Source organism: Coregonus clupeaformis, chromosome 39 (genome assembly GCF_020615455.1).
Source record: "Coregonus clupeaformis isolate EN_2021a chromosome 39, ASM2061545v1, whole genome shotgun sequence".
Lineage (NCBI taxonomy): Eukaryota > Metazoa > Chordata > Actinopteri > Salmoniformes > Salmonidae > Coregonus > Coregonus clupeaformis.
Window position 1 is genome coordinate 11713846 of NC_059230.1, and position 21198 is coordinate 11735043.

The window sequence follows — 21198 nt, forward strand, 5'->3', positions numbered from 1 at the left end:
AACTGAAATTTCCGACATGCTAACTGGTTGAACACATGGCACGTTTATACCTACAACCAGTTAGCAAGTTGGACATTTCTGAGTTTACTAGTTCCGACTAGCATGTGAACACCGCATGAAAGACACACCCACCCACATCAGTCAATATACAGGGCATTCGGAAAGTATTCATACCCCTTGACTTTTTCCACATTTTGTTACGTTACAGCCTTATTCTAAAATTGATTAAGTTGTTTTTTTCCCTCATCAATCTACACACAACACCCATAATGACAAAGCAAAAACAGGTTTTTAGACATTTTGGCAAATTTATACAAAATAAAAAAACTGAAACATTTACATAAGTATTCAGACCCTTTACTCAATACTTTGTTGAAGCACCTTTTGGCAGCGATTACAGCCTTGAGTCTTCTTGGGTATGATGCTACAAGCTTAGCACACCGGTATTTGGGGAGTTTCTCCCATTCTTCTCTGCAAATCCTCTCAAGCTCTGTCAGGTTGGATGGGGAGCATCGCTGCACAGCTATTTTCAGGTCTCTCCAGAGATGTTCGATCGGGTTCAAGTCCGGGCTCTGACTGGGCCACTCAAGGACATTCAGAGACTTGTCCCGAAGCCACTCCTACGTTGTCTTGGCTGTGTGCTTAGGGTCGTTGTCCTGTTGGAAGGTGAACCTTCGCCCCAGTCTGAGGTCCTGAGCGCTCTGGAGCAGGTTTTCGTCAAGGATCTCTCTGTACTTTGCTCTGTTCATCTTTCCCTCGATCCTGACTATTCTCCCAGTCCCTGCCACTGACAAACATCCCCACAGCATGATGTTGCCACCACCATGCTTCACCGTAGGGATGGTGCCAGAATTCCTCCAGACGTGACGCTTGGCATTCAGGCCAAAGAGTTCAATCTTGGTTTCATCAGACCAGAGAATCTTGTTTGTCATGGTCTGAGAGTCCTTTAGGTGCCTTTTGGCAAACTCCAAGCGGGCTGTCGTGCCTTTTTACTGAGGAGTGGCTTCCGTCTGGCCACTACCATAAAGGCCTGATTGGTGGAGTGCTGCAGAGATGGTTATCCTTCTGGAAGGTTCTCCCATCTCCACAGAGGAACTCTGGAGCTCTGTCAGAGTGACCATTGGGTTCTTGGTCACCTCCCTGACCAAGGCCCTTCTCCCCCGATTGCTCAGTTTGGCTGGGCGGCCAGCTCTAGGAAGCAAACGTTTTACTTCTAATAATGATGGAGGCCACTGTGTTCTTGGTGACCTTCAATGCTGCAGAGAGGCAGATATAAATATTAGAGCAAACTCAAAGCAGAAAAAGACAGTCACACAAAACACAATCCAAAATCCATACAGATTTGTATTTTTGTATTGAATTCTACAACACAATCTACCTGCAGTGAAGCCGCTCAACATTTACATTACATTCAGTCATCTAGCAGACTCCCATCCAGAGCGACCCAAAGGAGCAACCAGGGTCAAGCGCCCCGCCCAATGGCACAAGGACATATCCCCCACCCAGTCGAATCGGGGACCCGAACCAGCGACCTCTCGGCCACCGGCCCAAGCTCCCCAAAAGACCACCCCACAATTCCCCCCGAAAAACCTCCCCCTCCACTCCCAGTACATTCACAGTACACACACACACATGCAGACAGGGTTGCCCACCTGCGCGCACACACACACAGCTCTGTGCTTTAAACGTAAACCCCCCCCTTTGCCATGATGTGCAAAGCTGTCATCATGGCAAAGGATGGCTATGAAATATATTTAGATTTGTTTAACACTTTTTTGGTTACTACATGATTCCATATGTGTTATTCATTGTTTTGATGTCTTTACTATTATTCAAGAATGTAGCAAATAGTAAAAATAAAGAAAAACCCTTGAATGAGTAGGTGTTTTAAAACTTTTGACCGGTAGTATATATATAATAAAATCACTCAATAGATTTGATCAAATTATTCATGATTAGGAAGATGCACAAATCCCACAGCACCTTATGAATAGATGCTTTGCCTTCACCTTCTGAAAATCTTCCAACTTTTCAGATTGCCATGCCGGCTCTACTTCTCATTCCCAATAATCAGTCTTATTTTAAACACAAACTGCATAAAAGTATAGCACTGTAATATTTGGAAAACATGGTTTCAATGTTTAAAGTGAGACAATTATAAATATGATAGAATATTCAATGAAAAATGCATAGAATAACTAAGACTGGAATGTTAACGAATAGGTTATTATGAGCTTGATATGACAGCCAAAATAACAGTGTAAACCAGAGGTCTCCAAACTTTTCTAGCATCAGAGCTACTTTAAAAAAAGAAATATGTCACAAGCTTCTATTTTTTTTCTAGCTTTCAAATAGGCATATTCTTCTCCTCTCCCATGCAACTCTTCCCTGGGTCCTTAGTGTACAAGAGAAAGTAGTGCACTATGTTTTCTGCCAATATATCTGGTAAAATAATGGTTAATAAACAACTCTAAGGGGGCCCTATAAAATCTGTGATTTTCTTCCCAAATGATGTTTTTTCCGTTTTATTATTCCTCGTTTTAGATTTTGTTTCGTTTTTCACTCTCAAAATTACAATTGTTCATAGAGAAACAACGAAATTGGATGTTCTGAGTACATGTCAATGCTTAAATCACATAATGAGGAAAAAAATATTTTGTGTGATTCCCCTTTAATTGCGCATCTGACGCTTTAATTGCACATCTAGCTAGTGAGGAATGGGCAGTCTAATGCGCCATCTAGTGGTGGTTGTCAACTGCTGCTGCTCAGTTCATGACAATTTTACCAAATAACAAATAATATATATAAATTATATACTTACTCACGTATCGCTGCAGAATGCTGTGGTAGCCATGCTGGTTAAGTGTGCCTTGAATTCTAAATAAATCACAAAGAGTGTCACCAGCAAAGCACCCCCACACCATAACACCTCCTCCTCCATGCTTTATGGTGGGAAGTACACATGCAGAGATCATCCGTTCACCCACACCGTGTCTCACAAAGACACGGCGGTTGGAACCAAAAATCTCCAAAGGACACATTTCCACCGGTCTAATGTCCATTGCTCGTGTTTCTTGGCCCAAGCAAGTCTTCTTCTTATTGGTGTCCTTTAGTAGTGGTTTCTTTGCAGCAATTCGACCATGAAGAACTGATTCACAGTCTCCTCTGAACAGTTGATGTTGAGAGTTGTCTGTGACTTGAACTCTGTGAAGCATTTATTTGGGCTGTAATTTCTGAGGCTGGTAACTCTAATGAACTTATCCTCTGCATCAGAGGTAACTCTGGGTCATCCATTCCTGTTGTGGACCTCATGAGAGCCAGTTTCATCATAGCCCTTGATAGTTTTTGAGACTGCACTTGAAGAAACGTTCAAAGTTCTTGAAATTTTTCGTATTGACTGACCTTCATGTCTTAAAGTAATGATGGACTGTCGTTTCTCTTTGCTTATTTGAGCTGTTCTTGCCATAATATGGACTTGGTATTTTACCAAATAGGGCTATCTTCTGTATACCCCCCCTACCTTGTCACAATACAACTGATTGGCTCAATTGCATTTAGAAGCAATGGTCCTGTCACGATCGTCTAGAACAGACGAGGACCAAGGCGCAGCGTTGCAGGCAAACATACTCTTTATTAAGAGACACGATCAAAACAACAAACGATACGTGACAGTTCACGGTCTACCATAAACAGACTAGAAACAAAATCCCACAACCACGAATGAAAATCATACAGTTTAAATATGGCTCCCAATCAGAGACAACAAAATCAAATCAAATCAAATCAAATCAAATTTTATTGGTCACATGCGCCGAATACAACAGGTGCAGACATTACAGTGAAATGCTTACTTACAGCCCTTAACCAACAGTGCATTTATTTTAAACAAAAAAAGTAAGAATAAAACAACAACAAAAAAAGTGTTGAGAAAAAAAAGAGCAGAAGTAAAATAAAGTGACAGTAGGGAGGCTATATATACAGTAAAATAAAGTGACAGTAGGGAGGCTATATATACAGGGGGGTACCGTTGCATAGTCAATGTGCGGGGGCACCGGCTAGTTGAGGAAGTTGAGGTAATATGTACATGTGGGTAGAGTTAAAGTGACTATGCATAAATACTTAACAGAGTAGCAGCAGCGTAAAAAGGATGGGGTGGGGGGGCAGTGCAAATATTCCGGGTAGCCATGATTAGCTGTTCAGGAGTCTTATGGCTTGGGGGTAGAAGCTGTTGAGAAGTCTTTTGGACCTAGACTTGGCACTCCGGTACCGCTTGCCGTGCGGTAGCAGAGAGAACAGTCTATGACTAGGGTGGCTGGAGTCTTTGACAATTTTGAGGGCCTTCCTCTGACACCGCCTGGTATAGAGGTCCTGGATGGCAGGGAGCTTTGCCCCAGTGATGTACTGGGCCGTACGCACTACCCTCTGTAGTGCCTTGCGGTCAGAGGCCAAGCAGTTGCCATACCAGGCGGTGATGCAACCAGTCAGGATGCTCTCGATGGTGCAGCTGTATAATTTTTTGAGGATCTGAGGACCCATGCCAAATCTTTTTAGTCTCCTGAGGGGGAATAGGCTTTGTCGTGCCCTCTTCACGACTGTCTTGGTGTGTTTGGACCATGATAGTTCGTTGGTGATGTGGACACCAAGGAACTTGAAGCTCTCAACCTGTTCCACTACAGCCCCGTCGATGAGAATGGGGGCGTGCTCAGTCCTCTTTTTTTTCCTGTAGTCCACAATCATCTCCTTTGTCTTGGTCACGTTGAGGGAGAGGTTGTTGTCCCTGGCACCACACGGCCAGATCTCTGACCTCCTCCCTATAGGCTGTCTCATCGTTGTCGGTGATCAGGCCTACCACTGTTGTGTCGTCGGCAAACTTAATGATGGTGTTGGAGTCGTGCCTGGCCATGCAGTCATGGGTGAACAGAGAGTACAGGAGGGGACTGAGCACGCACCCCTGAGGGGCCCCCCGTGTTGAGGATCAGTGTGGCAGATGTGTTGTTACCTACCCTTACCACCTGGGGGGCGGCCCGTCAGGAAGTCCAGGATCCAGTTGCAGAGGGAGGTGTTTAGTCCCAGGATCCTTAGCTTAGTGATGAGCTTAGAGGGCACTATGGTGTTGAATGCTGAGCTGTAGTCAATGAATAGCATTCTCACGTAGGTGTTCCTCTTGTCCAGGTGGGAAAGGGCAGTGTGGAGTGCGATAGAGATTGCATCATCTGTGGATCTGTTGGGGCGGTATGCAAATTGGAGTGGGTCTAGGGTTTCTGGGATTATGCTGTTGATGTGAGCCATGACCAGTCTTTCAAAGCACTTCATGGCTACAGACGTCAGTGCTACGGGGTCGGTAGTCATTTAGGCAGGTTATCTTAGAGTTCTTGGGCACGGGGACTATGGTGGTCTGCTTGAAACATGTTGGTATTACAGACTCAGTCAGGGACATGTTGAAAATGTCAGTGAAGACACTTGCCAGTTGGTCAGCACATGCTCGGAGTACACGTCCTGGTAATCCGTCTGGCCCTGCGGCCTTGTGAATGTTGACCTGCTTAAAAGTCTTACTCACATCGGCTACGGAGAGCGTGATCACATAGTCGTCCGGAGCAGCTGGTGCTCTCATGCATGCTTCAGTGTTGCTTGCCTCGAAGCGAGCATAGAAGTGGTTTAGCTCGTCTATGGCAGGGAGCTTTGCCCCAGTGATGTACTGGGCCGTACGCACTACCCTCTGTAGTGCCTTGCGGTCAGAGGCCAAGCAGTTGCCATACCAGGCGGTGATGCAACCAGTCAGGATGCTCTCGATGGTGCAGCTGTATAATTTTTTGAGGATCTGAGGACCCATGCCAAATCTTTTTAGTCTCCTGAGGGGGAATAGGCTTTGTCGTGCCCTCTTCACGACTGTCTTGGTGTGTTTGGACCATGATAGTTCGTTGGTGATGTGGACAGACTGGTCTTGGCTGGTCATGGCTCACATCAACAGCATAATCCCAGAAACCCTAGACCCACTCCAATTTGCATACCGCCCCAACAGATCCACAGATGATGCAATCTCTATCGCACTCCACACTGCCCTTTCCCACCTGGACAAGAGGAACACCTACGTGAGAATGCTATTCATTGACTACAGCTCAGCATTCAACACCATAGTGCCCTCAAAGCTCATCACTAAGCTAAGGATCCTGGGACTAAACACCTCCCTCTGCAACTGGATCCTGGACTTCCTGACGGGCCGCCCCCAGGTGGTAAGGGTAGGTAACAACACATCTGCCACACTGATCCTCAACACGGGGGGCCCCTCAGGGGTGCGTGCTCAGTCCCCTCCTGTACTCTCTGTTCACCCATGACTGCATGGCCAGGCACGACTCCAACACCATCATTAAGTTTGCCGACGACACAACAGTGGTAGGCCTGATCACCGACAACGATGAGACAGCCTATAGGGAGGAGGTCAGAGATCTGGCCGTGTGGTGCCAGGACAACAACCTCTCCCTCAACGTGACCAAGACAAAGGAGATGATTGTGGACTACAGGAAAAAAAGAGGACTGAGCACGCCCCCATTCTCATCGACGGGGCTGTAGTGGAACAGGTTGAGAGCTTCAAGTTCCTTGGTGTCCACATCACCAACGAACTATCATGGTCCAAACACACCAAGACAGTCGTGAAGAGGGCACGACAAAGCCTATTCCCCCTCAGGAGACTAAAAAGATTTGGCATGGGTCCTCAGATCCTCAAAAAATTCTACAGCTGCACCATCGAGAGCATCCTGACTGGTTGCATCACCGCCTGGTATGGCAACTGCTTGGCCTCTGACCGCAAGGCACTACAGAGGGTAGTGCGTACGGCCCAGTACATCACAGGGGCAAAGCTCCCTGCCATCCAGGACCTCTATACCAGGCGGTGTCAGAGGAAGGCCCTCAAAATTGTCAAAGACTCCAGTCACCCTAGTCATAGACTGTTCTCTCTGCTACCGCACGGCAAGCGGTACCCGAGTGCCAAGTCTAGGTCCAAAAGACTTCTCAACAGCTTCTACCCCCAAGCCATAAGACTCCTGAACAGCTAATCATGGCTACCCGGACTATTTGCACTGCCCCCCACCCCATACTTTTTACGCTGCTGCTACTCTGTTAAGTATTTATGCATAGTCACTTTAACTCTACCCACATGTACATATTACCTCAACTACCTCAACTAGCCGGTGCCCCCCGCACATTGACTATGCAACGGTACCCCCCTGTATATATAGCCTCCCTACTGTCACTTTATTCTATTGTATATATAGCCTCCCTACTGTCACTTTATTTTTACTTCTGCTCTTTTTTTCTCAACACTTTTTTGTTGTTGTTTTATTCTTACTTTTTTGTTTAAAATAAATGCACTGTTGGTTAAGGGCTGTAAGTAAGCATTTCACTGTAATGTCTGCACCTGTTGTATTCGGCGCATGTGACCAATAAAATTTGATTTGATTTGATTTGATTGTGTCACTGGGCAGCTCGCGGCTGTGCTTCCCTTTGTAGTCTGTAATAGTTTTCAAGCCCTGCCACATCCGACGAGCGTCAGAGCCAGTGTAGTATGATTCAATCTTAGACCTGTATTGACTCTTTGCCTGTTTGATGGTTCGTCGGAGGTCATAGCGGGATTTCTTATAAGTGTCCGGGTTAGAGTCCCGTTCCTTGAAAGCGGCAGCTCTACCCTTTAGCTCAGTGCGGATGTTTCCTGTAATCCATGGCTTCTGGTTGGGGTATGTACGTACGGTCACTGTGGGGACGACGAGCCTCTGATTGGGAGTCACTCAGGCAAACATAGAAACAGACGAACTAGAACCCCCAACATAGAAATATAACACATAGATATACACACCCTGGCTCAACATAACAGTGTCCCCAGAGCCAGGGCGTGACAGTACCCCCCCTAAAGGCGCGGACTCCGACCGCGTCAACCAAATACCACAGGGGAGGGACCGGGTGGGCACTCCGCCTAGGCGGCGGATCCGGCTCCGGGCCTGATCCCCGCTCCCTCTCCAACCCCCCAAAGTACCCCTGGTCTGGTCTGGCCCCGCTGGCCGGAGCTGGACTGCACACTGATGGAGCGGATTGCTCTAGCTCCGGCGTAAAACATCTGACCAGTGCTGATCCAGGCACCAGTGGAACAGGCACGGGCCGTGCCGGACTGACGACGCCCACCACTGGCTTGGTGTGGAGAACAGGCCGAGCCGGGCTGACGAAGCGCACCACTGACTTGGTGCGGGGAGCAGGAACGGGCCGAGCCGGGCTGACGAAGCGCACCACTGACTTGGCGCAGGGAGCAGGAACGGGCCGAGCCGGGCTGACGAAGCGCACCACTGACTTGGCGCGGGGAGCAGGAACGGGCCGAGCCGGGTTGACGGAGCGCACCACTGACTTGGTGCGGGGAGCAGGAACGGGCCGAGCCGGGCTGACGGAGCGCACCACTGACATGGTGCGGGGAGCAGGAACGGGCCGAGCCGGTTGACGGGCGCACCACTGACTTGGTGCGGGGAGCAGGAACGGGCCGAGCCGGGCTGACGGAAGCGCACCACTGACTTGGTGCGGGAGCAGGAACAGACCGGACCGTACTGGGGACACACACCACTGGCCCTACACCGGGATCTGGAATGGGCCGGACCGGACTGGTAACACACCCCAGTACCTCTCGCCGTGCCTCTACACCTTCCATCCCCTCTTCGACCAGTGGCCCCCGTAACCTGGCGGCCTCCTCTGCCAACCCGCTGGACCGCTCTATCGCGGCCTCCTGCTGCCCCGACGTCGTGAGCCCCCCCCTAAACATTTTCTGGGGGTCTCTCTTCCCCGTGGGCCAGGCCTCTATAGTTCTCGCCCAACTCTCGCTCTTCTGCCTCCAACTCCCGCTATTCAGCTCCTCAATTGGCTTGACCCAGTCGAAGCTCTTCCTCCATTGTTCCCAAGTCCACTCTCTCTGCTCTTCACTCGGCTTGACCCAGTCGAGGCTGCCACGGAGATCTGCTAGGGATTTCCCTGGCGATGGCTCCTCGACTCGCTGCTTGGTCCAGTTGTGGTGGGATTTTCTGTCACGATCGTCTAGAACAGACGAGGACCAAGGCGCAGCGTTGCAGGCAAACATACTCTTTATTAAGAGACACGATCAAAACAACAAACGATACGTGACAGTTCACGGTCTACCATAAACAGACTAGAAACAAAATCCCACAACCACGAATGAAAATCATACAGTTTAAATATGGCTCCCAATCAGAGACAACCAACGACAGCTGACACTCGTTGCCTCTGATTGGGAGTCACTCAGGCAAACATAGAAACAGACGAACTAGAACCCCCAACATAGAAATATAACACATAGATCTACACACCCTGGCTCAACATAACAGTGTCCCCAGAGCCAGGGCGTGACAGGTCCTCTGTAGCTCAGCTGGTAGGCTGGTAGAATCTGACTTTGTGGCTATGGAATAGTGGAAACCAGACGGGAGGCGAGGGAGACAAAGAAATGAATTTTATCACAAAGTACTAGGGTAGTGAATTCGGCTCTAAGCTAGCAAGGAAAGTTGGCTTACAATAAAGCAAAAAGCTGCCGGTATTGTCTTGCATTGTAAAAGTGTTCTAGCCTGTATGGACATTGTTTTGCGAAGAGTAATGAACAGTTTCAACATTTCTACATGCCGTGTTGCATTATTCAAGTGTGTTAACTTCAGTGCAGCATGAGTGGGGAGCCAACATTGCAGCCCAGACAGCTCTAGCAATGAATGAGTAAGTTGAGCAGGCACTTAAGAGGCTGCGCTGATAGACCGACTTGATCCTCTCAATCACGTGAGACACATTTGACAGAAGTACCCGAACAATACAAAAATTATACCACATGTAATGTCCCAGTCTCCCTTTTCCCCTCGCCTTAAACCAGGCATCTGTCCCTCTCTGAGGCTGGGGCTCTTGCTGGGGCTAGTTTTGACTAGCACCAGGCTCCAGCCAGCCTTGGGTTTTGTCCAGGGGGCACAGTGAAAATATGTTCTCTCCTGTCTGATGCAGTTGTCAACTCAGAGCTGTGGGGCAAAGCTTTCCTGAAAAGAGTGACAATGTTGTCTCAAGATCCCCACAGTTAAGGGTCCAGCCAGGGCAAACAGAGAAGTAGAAACAGCTCTTTGTCAGATGAAGATGTCAAACTTTTAATCCATCTGTATGTGCAGGTCATGAGGGTGAGGGACTCATTATGTGAATCATATTTTTGGGTTGTTCCAAGATGAAGACTTAAAGTAACTGTCCAGTGTTTCCAGATTTCTATGAAATATGACCGATAATTACTTATAATATGAGTGAAATTGTTTTCCTTCCAAAACAATTAAAAGTAATTAATTGTGTTAGGTGAGATGAGGGCAGTGGGAAGGTAGGCCCCTAAATGGCAGGTAATCCAGGAAAGAAGACGAGTAGGCGGCCACTACATTGTAATAAACTTTTTTGTGAACTATTAACTGAAAATATATACAAAAGAATACATACAGGAGCCGATCAGCTTTGTACATGAGGACGCACAACTGCATGTGCAATGCTCATCTGCTGTTATGTATTCTTTTGTATATATAAACTGAACAAAAATATAAATGCAACATGCAACAATTTCAAAGATTTTACTGAGTTACAGTTCATATAAGGAAATCAGTAAATTGAAATAAATTCTTCAGGTCCTAATCTATGGATTTCACATGACTGGGAATACAGATATGCATCTGTTGGTCACAGATACCTTAAAAAAAAAAAAAGGTAGGGCCGTGGATCAGCAAACCAGTCAGTATCTGGTGTGACAACCATTTGCCTTATGCAGCGCGACACATCTCCTTGCATAGAGTTGATCAGGCTGTTGTGGCCTGTGGAATGTTGTCCCACTCCTCTTCAGTGGCTGTGCGAAGTTGCTGGATATTGGCAGAACGGGAACAAGCTGTCGTACACGTTGATCCAGAACATCCCAAACATACTCAATGGGTGACATGTCTGGTGAGTATGCAAACCATGGAAGAACTGGGACATTTTCAGCTTGCGGGAATTGTGTACGATCCTTACGACATGGGGCCGTGCATTATCATGCTGAAACATGAGGTGATGATGGAGGATGAATGGCACAACAAATGGGCCTCAGGATCTCGTCATGGTATCTCTGCATTCAAATTGCCATCGATAAAATGCAATTGTGTTTGTTGTCCGTAGCTTATGCCTGCCCATACCATAACCCCACCGCCACCATGGGGCACTCTGTTCACAATGTTGACATCAGCAAACCGCTCGCCCACGATGCCATACACGTGGTCTGCGGTTGTGAGGCCAGTTGGACATGCTTCCAAATTCTCTAAAACAACAGAGCCGGCTTATGGTAGAGAAATTAACATTCAATTCTCTGGCAACAGCTCTGGTGGGCATTCCTGCAATCATCATTCCAATTGCACGCTCCCTCAAGACTTGAGACATCTGTGGCACATTTTAGAGTGGACTTTTATTGTCCCCAGCACAAGGTACACCTGTGTAATGTAATGGTCATGCTGTTTAGTCAGCTTCTTGAAATGAAACACATACTAATTTTCACAAAGTCTGCTGCCTCAGTTTTGATGATGGCAATTTGCGTATACTCCAGAATGTCATGAAGAGTGATCAGATGAATTGCAAAGTCCCTCTTTGCCATGAAAATGAACTTAATCCCCCAAAAACATTTCCACTGCATTTCAGCCCTGCCACAAAAAGCACCAGCTGCCATCATGTCAGTGATTCTCTCGTTAACACGAGGATCCTGGCGCCGAAGATGGCGGCCTCGCGACTAGCTCTTAGGAAACTTTGCAGTATTTTGTTTTTTTATGTATAATTTTTTACATTATTAGCTCAGAAAGTGTTTTGCATCATTACATACAGCCGGGAAAAACTATTGGATATCAGAGCGGCGGTAACTTACCAGCATTACGACCAGGAATACGACTTTCCCGAAGCAGATCCTTTGTTTGCTCTCCCCAGGGCAACTGAACTGATTCCAGCGGCTGACCCAAAACATCGCCGGCGGAGGAGAGGCACTCGGAGCGACCTGCTGGTCCGACTTAGGAGGCGCGCACACCACCCACCGCTTCCAAGTATTCTACTCGCTAATGTTCAATCTTTAATTAACAAAGTTGACGACCTACGGGCAAGGATTTCTTTCCAGAGAGACATCAAGGCCTGTAACATACAATTTTTCACGGAAACATGGCTCTCTTGGGATATTCAGATGGGTCCAGCCAGATGATCCAGCCAGATGGGTTCTCAGTTCATCGCGCAGACAGGAATAAATATCTCTCCGGGAAGCAGAAGGGCGGAGGTGTGTGTTTCATGATTAACGACTCGTGGTGTAATTGTAGTAACATAGAGGAACTCGAGTCCTTCTGTTCACCCGAGCTAGAATATCTCACAATCAAATGCCGACCGTATTATCTCCCAAGATAATTTTCTTCGGTTATAGTCACGGACGTGTATATCCCCCCCTCATGCCGATACCACGACGTCCCTCAAATAACTTCACTGGACCTTATGCAAACTGGAAACCACATATCCTGAGGCTGCATTTATTGTAGCCGGAGATTTTAACAAAGCAAATTTGAGGACTAGGCTGCCGAAGATCTATCAACATATCGACTGTTGTACTCGCGCTGCTAAAATCCTTGACCATTGCTATTCGACCTTCCGGGATGGTTATAAGGCCCTCCTTTCGGGAAATCTGACCAAGACTCCATTTTGCTTCTCCCTTCCTATAGGCAGAAACTCAAACAGGAAGTATCCGTGCTATGGACTATTCAACGCTGGTCTGACCAATCGTAATCCACGCTTCAAGATTGTTTTGATCACGCGGACTGGGGATATGTTCCGGTAGCTTCTGAAAAATAATTTTGTGATATATATATATATATATATATATATATATATATATATATATATATATATATATATATACACTGAAACAGTGACTGAGTTTATCAGGAAGTGTATAGGTGATGTTGTGCCCACTGTGACTATTAAAACCTACCCTAACCAGAAACCGTGGATAGACGGCAGCATTCGTGCAAATCTGAATGCGCGAACCACCGCATTCAACCATGGCAAGGTGACTGGGATTATGGCTGAATACAAACAGTGTAAAAACATTTTTTAACATTGGAAAGTGGTTATCCCACTGGCTATAAGGTGAATGTACCAATTTGTAAGTCGCTCTGGATAAGAGCGTCTGCTAAATGACGTAAATGTAAATGTAAATGTAGACGCCAAGGTAGTGGGTTCGATCCCCGGGACCACTCATACACAAAAAAATTATGCACGCATGACTGTAAGTCGCTTTGTATAAAAGCTTCTGCTAAATGGCATATTATATTATATTATATTTAGAAGGAAAGAAATTCCACAAATGAACTTTTAAGAAGGCACACCTGTTAATTGAAATGCATTCCAGGTGACTACCTCATGAAGCTGGTTGAGAGAATGCCAAGAGCGTGCAAAGCTGTCATCAAGGCAAAGGGTGGCTGCTTTGAAGAATCTCAAATATAAAATATATTTTGATTTGTTTAACACTTTTTTGTTTACTACATGATTCCATATGTGTTATTGCATAGTTTTGATGTCTGCACTATTATTCTACAATGTAGAAAATAGTAAAAATAAAGAAAAACCCTTGAATGAGTAGGTGTGTCCAAACTTTTGACTGGTACTGTATATATAAACTAAATTTCAATGTTTCATTAATTAACAATTTTCATAAACTTGAATAAACTAAAAGGTTTGAAACAATATTTTTTGGGGGGTACAAATTCAACTATGAGGCAGTGTGGGTTTGTTTCCCACGGGGGGGGCAGTATGAAAATGTATGCACTCACTAACTGTAAGTCGCTCTGGATAAGAGCGTCTGCTAAATGACTAAAATGTTTTGGGTGTGTTTCCTTCCTGTCAAAACACACCTTTTCCAGACACAGAGAGATGGATTCTTTTATAATGGCTATTGTCAGTTCTTCCGTATATGCTGTGGCCGGTGCTCTAGATTTCACTTCCTGAAGCTCCCATCTTGTCATACTTAAGAGCAGATGCCCATATGCATACGTAAACACACACACAGCATGCATGTGGTAATGGATAAAAGTACACTAAAGCACTTTCAGTGGCTACCCGTCATTCAGGGCAGGTATGGCAGATCCCCACCTGTTTTGAGCCCCAAATGTTTTGGGTCTGCCTGTTTTGCATGTTATTTTGGCATTAATACATGTCACATATCAGTTCGCAAACAATGTAAAAAAATAAAAAATAATAATAATTGCGTTAATAAAGCCGCATACAAACATGGTCTCTTTTTTGCTTTCTTGAATAAGCAGCTCCAAAAAGCAGGTGTTTCAGCCTACAGTGGCTTGCAAAAGTTTTCACCCCCCTTGGCATTTTTCCTATTTTGTTGCCTTACAACCTGGAATTAAAATGGATTTTTGGGGGGTTTGGATCATTTGATTTAAACAACATGCCTACCACTATGAAAATGCAAAATATTTATTATTGTGAAACAAACAAGAAATAAGACAAAAAAACAGAAAACCTGAGCGTGCATACAGTGAGGAAAAAAAGTATTTAGTCAGCCACCAATTGTGCAAGTTCTCCCACTTAAAAAGATGAGAGAGGCCTGCAATTTTCATCATAGGTACAAGTCAACTATGACAGACAAAATGAGAAAGAAAATACCAGAAAATCACATTGTAGGATTGTTAATGAATTTATTTGCAAATTATGGTCGAAAATAAGTATTTGGTCAATAACAAAAGTTTCTCAATACTTTGTTATATACCCTTAGTTGGCAATGACACAGGTCAAACGTTTTCTGTAAGTCTTCACAAGGTTTTTACACACTGTTGCTGGTATTTTGGCCCATTCCTCCATGCAGATCTCCTTTAGAGCAGTGATGTTTTGGGGCTGTCGCTGGGCAACACAGACTTTCAACTCCCTCCAAAGATTTTCTATGGGGTTGAGATCTGGAGACTGGCTAGGCCACTCCAGGACCTTGAAATGCTTCTTACGAAGCCACTCCTTCGTTGCCCGGGCAGTGTGTTTGGGATCATTGTCATGCTGAAAGACCCAGCCACGTTTCATCTTCAATGCCCTTGCTGATGGAAGGAGGTTTTCACTCAAAATCTCACGATACATGGCCCCATTCATTCTTTCCTTTACACGGATCAGTCGTCCTGGTCCCTTTGCAGAAAAACAGCCCCAAAGCATGATGTTTCCACCCCCATGCTTCACAGTACGTATGGTGTTCTTTGGATGCAACTCAGCATTCTTTGTCCTCCAAACACGACGAGTTGAGTTTTTACCAAAAGGTTATATTTTGGTTTCATCTGACCATATGACATTCTCTTCTGGATCATCCAAATGCACTCTAGCAAACTTCAGACGGGCCTGGACATGTACTGGCTTAAGCAGGGGGACACGTCTGGCACTGCAGGATTTGAGTCCCTGGCGGCGTAGTGTGTTACTGATGGTAGGCTTTGTTACTTTGGTCCCAGCTCTCTGCAGGTCATTCACTAGGTCCCCCCATGTGGTTCTGGGATTTTTGCTCACCGTTCTTGTGATCATTTTGACCCCACGGGGTGAGATCTTGCGTGGAGTCCCAGATCGAGGGAGATTATCAGTGGTCTTGTATGTCTTCCATTTCCTAATAATTGCTCCCACAGTTGATTTCTTCAAACCAAGCTGCTTACCTATTGCAGATTCAGTCTTCCCAGCCTGGTGCAGGTCTACAATTTTGTTTCTGGTGTCCTTTGACAGCTCTTTGGTCTTTGGTCTTGGCCATAGTGGAGTTTGGAGTGTGACTGTTTGAGGTTGTGGACAGGTGTCTTTTATACTGATAACAAGTTCAAACAGGTGCCATTAATACAGGTAACGAGAGGAGGACAGAGGAGCCTCTTAAAGAAGAAGTTACAGGTCTGTGAGAGCCAGAAATCTTGCTTGTTTGTAGGTGACCAAATACTTATTTTCCACCATAATTTGCAAATAAATTCATTAAAAATCCTACAATGTGATTTTCTGGATTTCTTTTTCTCAATTTGTCTGTCATAGTTGACGTGTACCTATGATGAAAATTACAGGCCTCTCTCATCTTTTTAAGTGGGAGAACTTGCACAATTGGTGGCTGACTAAATACTTTTTTTCCCCACTGTAACTATTCAAAGTCAATACTTTGTAGAGCCACCTTTTGCAGCAATTACAGCTGCAAGTCTCTTGGAGTATGTCTCTGTAAACTTGGCACATCTAGCCACTGGGATTTTTGCCCATTCTTCAAGGCAAAACTGCTCCAGCTCCTTCAAGTTGGATGGGTTCCACTGGTGTACAGTAATCTTTAAGTCATACCACAGATTCTCAATTGGATTGAGGTCTGGGCTTTGACTAGGCCATTGCAAGACATTTCAATGTTTCCCCTTAAACCACTCAAGTGTTGCTTTAGCAGTATGCTTAGGGTCATTGTCCTGCTGGAAGGTGAACCTCCGTCCCTGTCTCAAATCTCTGGAAGACAACCAGGTTTCCCTCAAGTAATTCCCTGTATTTAGCGCCATCCATCATTCCTTCAATTCTGACCAGTTTCCCAGTCCTTGCCGATGAAAAACATCCTCACAGAATGATGCTGCCACCACCATGCTTCACTATGGGGATGGTGTTCTCGGGGTGATGAGAGGTGTTGGGTTTGCGCCAGACATAGCGTTTTCCTTGATGGCCAAAAATCTCAATTTTAGTCTCATCTGACCAGAGTACCTTCTTCCATATGTTTGGGGAGTCTCCCACATGCCTTTTGGCGAACTCCAAACGTGTTTGCTTATTTTTATCTATAAGCAATGGCTTTTTTCTGGCCACTCTTCCGTAAAGCCCAGCTCTGTGGAGTGTACGGCTTAAAGTGTCATATGGACAGATACTCCAATCTCCGTTGTGGAGCTTTGCAGCTCCTTCAGGGTTATCTTTGGTCTCTTTGTTGCCACTCTGATTAATGCCCTCCTTGCCTGGTCCGTGAGTTTTGGTGGGCGGCCCTCTCTTGGCAGGTTTGTTGTGGTGCCATATTCTTTCCATTTTTTAATAATGGATTTAATGGCGCTCCGTGGGATGTTCAAAGGTTCTGATTTTTTTAAAATAACCCAACCCTGATCTGTACTTCTCCACAACTTTGTCCCTGACCTGTTTGGAGAGTTCCTTGGTCTTCATGGTGCCGCTTGCTTGGTGGTGCCCCTTGCTTAGTGGTGTTGCAGACTCTGGGGCCTTTCAGAACAGGTGCATGTATACTGAGATCATGTGACACTTAGATTGCACACAGGTAGACTTTATTTAACTAATTAAGGTAATTGGTTGCACCAGATCTTATTTAGGGGCTTCATAGCGAAGGGGGTGAATACATATGCACGCACCACTTTTCCGTTATTTATTTTTTAGAATTTGTTGAAACACTTCACCAATTTGGACTATTTTGTGGATGACCATTACATGAAATCCAAATAAAAATCAATTTAAATTACAGGTTGTAATGCAACAAAATAGGAAAAATGCCAAGGGGGGTGAATACTTTTGCAAGGCACTGTAGCTCAGTGCTTTCTGTGGTGGTGGGGCAGCCAGCGGAAAATATGGAACGTTGGTTTTGGTAATGTTCTCTAGTTGCACCGTGATTGGCTCAGTGTTCTGTCACTCATGGGGACACTATGTCACCGCCAAGTCTAAGGGTAGAGCTAGAAAATTCAAGCCTCTTGGGTGCTGCCATAGAGTTACATTAGAAGTGCCCATCCAAGAAGGCTTAAGGTCATTGGCCACAGATATAATGACGTCAAATCACGTTATATCTACAGTAGCTTTGATTGGACTGATCATGTCAACATCATACTTTCAAAATCTTAGCTAGCAGTCATCATCATGAATCAAGTCGACAATCTACTGGCAAATCCTTTTTAATCCTTGTCATATGAAGATAAATAATGAAGAGAAATTATAGATAAAACGTATCGGTGCTCATCGGCCATTGGACATGAACATTACACAACAAGTTGGAAATCGCAAATTCAACAATGAGTGGTTTGGAAGGAATCAGTGGCTAACTGCAAGCATTGCAAAGCAATCACTAGCCTGCTATTCAGTGGAGTGGCTGTGTGGTACCAAATCTGGGATTAAGGGTCTCTTTTCCAAGTTTAAAATGATAAACATTCGACATTGGCCATGCTGTCAATGAAGCATGATTTGTGCCGCGCTCAAAACAACTGTTAACTCGGAACTGCGAAAACTTGACTTCAGTGAGTTCAAGACAACTAGGAACTCAGGAAAAAACTAGCTCCGACTGGGAAAATATGTTTTGAGCGGTCATCCAACTCGGAATTGTACATCCGGAACTCGGGCCTCTTTCTAGAGCTACGACCAGAAGATCACTGATGTCATCATGATTCGACTTTGTTTTTTTTCCAAGTTCCCAGTTGTCTTGAAAGCACCATAAATCCAGAGAATGACAGACTTTGATGTCAAAATATGCCCACGAAGGACTGCCACTCCACCTTCCTGTTCAAGTGAGCACAGCACAACAAGGTGTCCAAAAATGTATTGTATGCTGCTGCATAAATGATGTAATATGCCAGGGAGATATGTATACTGTAGCTAAGAAAGTAAGAAAGAAAGTAATACTAAGTGTATGTTGTTTAGCAAGCTGTTAGTAGCCCATGTGCCTCACCCTAATAATTTGGTATATTTTCCCCTCTTAATGTCGCCTTCTGTTCTGACTTGGTGGTGCACATGTAGCCTATAACCTGTTTTAGATAAATGTACTCATCGAATATTGTAAGAGCTAACAAATCGTTTTATTGACTACGTCCGTCCTAGCTCGCTCATTAATGTCTTTATTGAAATTATGGATTGCCTCTTATCCGCTTGTCGTCCCCTTGTGCCATAGTTTGTACATCTCAATTGTCAGTAGAAACCACATTTGTTTAAGCAAGTCAGCCATATCAGCTATATTTTTTTCAAAGGCAGTAAATTAGGCTGAATGAACTGTTTTGTTGCCAGACAAGGCTCTGCTGATAGTCAGGTGTAGCAGTGGTAAGGTGTTGGGACTGCTGTTGGGACTCTGCTGTTGGGAGAGCTTTATGTAGGCCCTGACAGTTTGTGGGCACCGTTTGTCACCATTATAGTGCAATTAATGGATTGTTTAGTGTTGTGTTGTGTAGTGTAGTGGCTTTGCTGGCATGCATCCCACATTTGTTTGTTTGTTTGCCCCACCAAGATTTACATGCTAAAATCGCCACTGAGCACTTGGGATCATCAACTGGACTGTCATACTGGATGTATAATACAATGCAAAACTATCCAAAAAAAACTGAGTGGGTCGGTGCACACTGGGGCACTCTAGGATTTATAGGGAGATACAATGGCTGTATGTTTTGAGAGAGTGAACGACTGGCCTACTGACCTAGACCTGATAGCCTATAGCCTGTCTGCCTGAAGCACAGAATAATTCTGCTATTGACTAAAACAGGTCAGAAAGCAAGGGTGGACAATGGTTATCCATACTGATGGTTGGTCACAGATAGGCAGAGGGGTGTACACTTATGGAGCCATAATGAATACTGTATTGTCCTCTGTAGCTCAGCTGGTAGAGCACGGCGCTTGTAACGCCAGGGTAGTGGGTTCGATCCCCGGGACCACCCATACACTAAAATGTATGCACAATGACTGTAAGTCGCTTTGGATAAAAGGGTCTGCTAAATGGCATATTATATTATTATTATATCAGTTCTTTGTGTATGTTCACTACCAACAACCAGCCACCCTTACTTCCATTGTTAATCAGAACCTGAGGCTAAAGCTGGAACCAGAATTCACACACACTGTCTAGCACATCAAGTTGAAAGTTGTCAACAAGTCTAAGTTGGTGTTATGTGCTGAAGGAGTTTTAGAGTCTCAAGTGTGACAGTGTGCCTCAGGCAATCGTTCATGCAGAAATAAGCAAAAGTGAAGTTTAACCAAAGCATATAATGAGATGGTTAGGGCTGTGACCATACCAGTATCACAATATTTTTCCCACGGCAAAAATGAAAACACCAAGCAGACCAAACTCTTTGGTCCTTTAAAAACCTGCTGTATATAAAATGATTGTGTGCTATAGCTTGGACAATAAATAAATGTGACTCTGGATGACAACATACTGATGTTTGTTTCCAACAAATAAGTGAACTCCGGTTCCTGTTTTGTTTCCCTGCCACGACACCAACAAGTATTGCGATACTGGTATCGTCCCGGCCCTAGAGATAGTCAGGGGATACTCAGTCAACAACTACAGTGCTGACTGTACCCACAAAACCTGTATAGGAGAAAGAAGGCAGGAAGATTTATGAAGGGATGAGTGTTAGATGATGGACTGATGGCAGCCGGACGGGAACGGAAGCAGCAGCACCTTGTAGGAAGTTTATAGAATGTGTCAAACTGAAAGACTACAAATATGCTAGGTCATGCTGTAGCTATGTCGGACATTTCTGCTATCATCATGCTGTAAGCATTTCCCTCTAAAATCATCTTCTTCCTCTCTCAAGAGACACCATGCCGCCTATACATTGGGTAAATCCATCTGAATTCAATCACTTTTTGACAGCATGCCTTTTGATTTGAACGAAACCTTCCTTACTTATTTGGCCATTGTAGAAGTGCTCAGAAAGTGACTTTTTGGACCTGAATGCCAAAACCGTCAAGAGATAAAGGTGCTCAAAGTTGACCCATTTTGCAAACTCCACCATACCATGAGACATCCATGTCTTCATCACTAGAAAAGGTAAACGGTTGAGATGTCAAACCTCCATAGGAAACCTATTGAAATCATAGAAATATAGATAATAGAATAGACAATACCGTTTTAAGTTGACATTCGACAGTGGGGGGACCGGCGGCCATCATTGTGGTAGTAATTTGAAGTTAACATTTCAATTGCAGTGGTCTGAAGGCATAGGTCCATTCTATGAATTATATTTCTATGATTGAAATGACACCCACCCTGTATTCAAGTGCATGTTGTGTGTCAACCGATGTCGGTGTTTTGGCATTCGGGTCCAAAAAGTCGCTTTCTGACCACTTCTTCCAAACAGGTACAGTTGAAGTGGGAAGTTTACATACACCTTAGCCAAATACATTTAAACTCAGTTTTTCACAATTCCTTACATTTAATCCTAGTAAAGA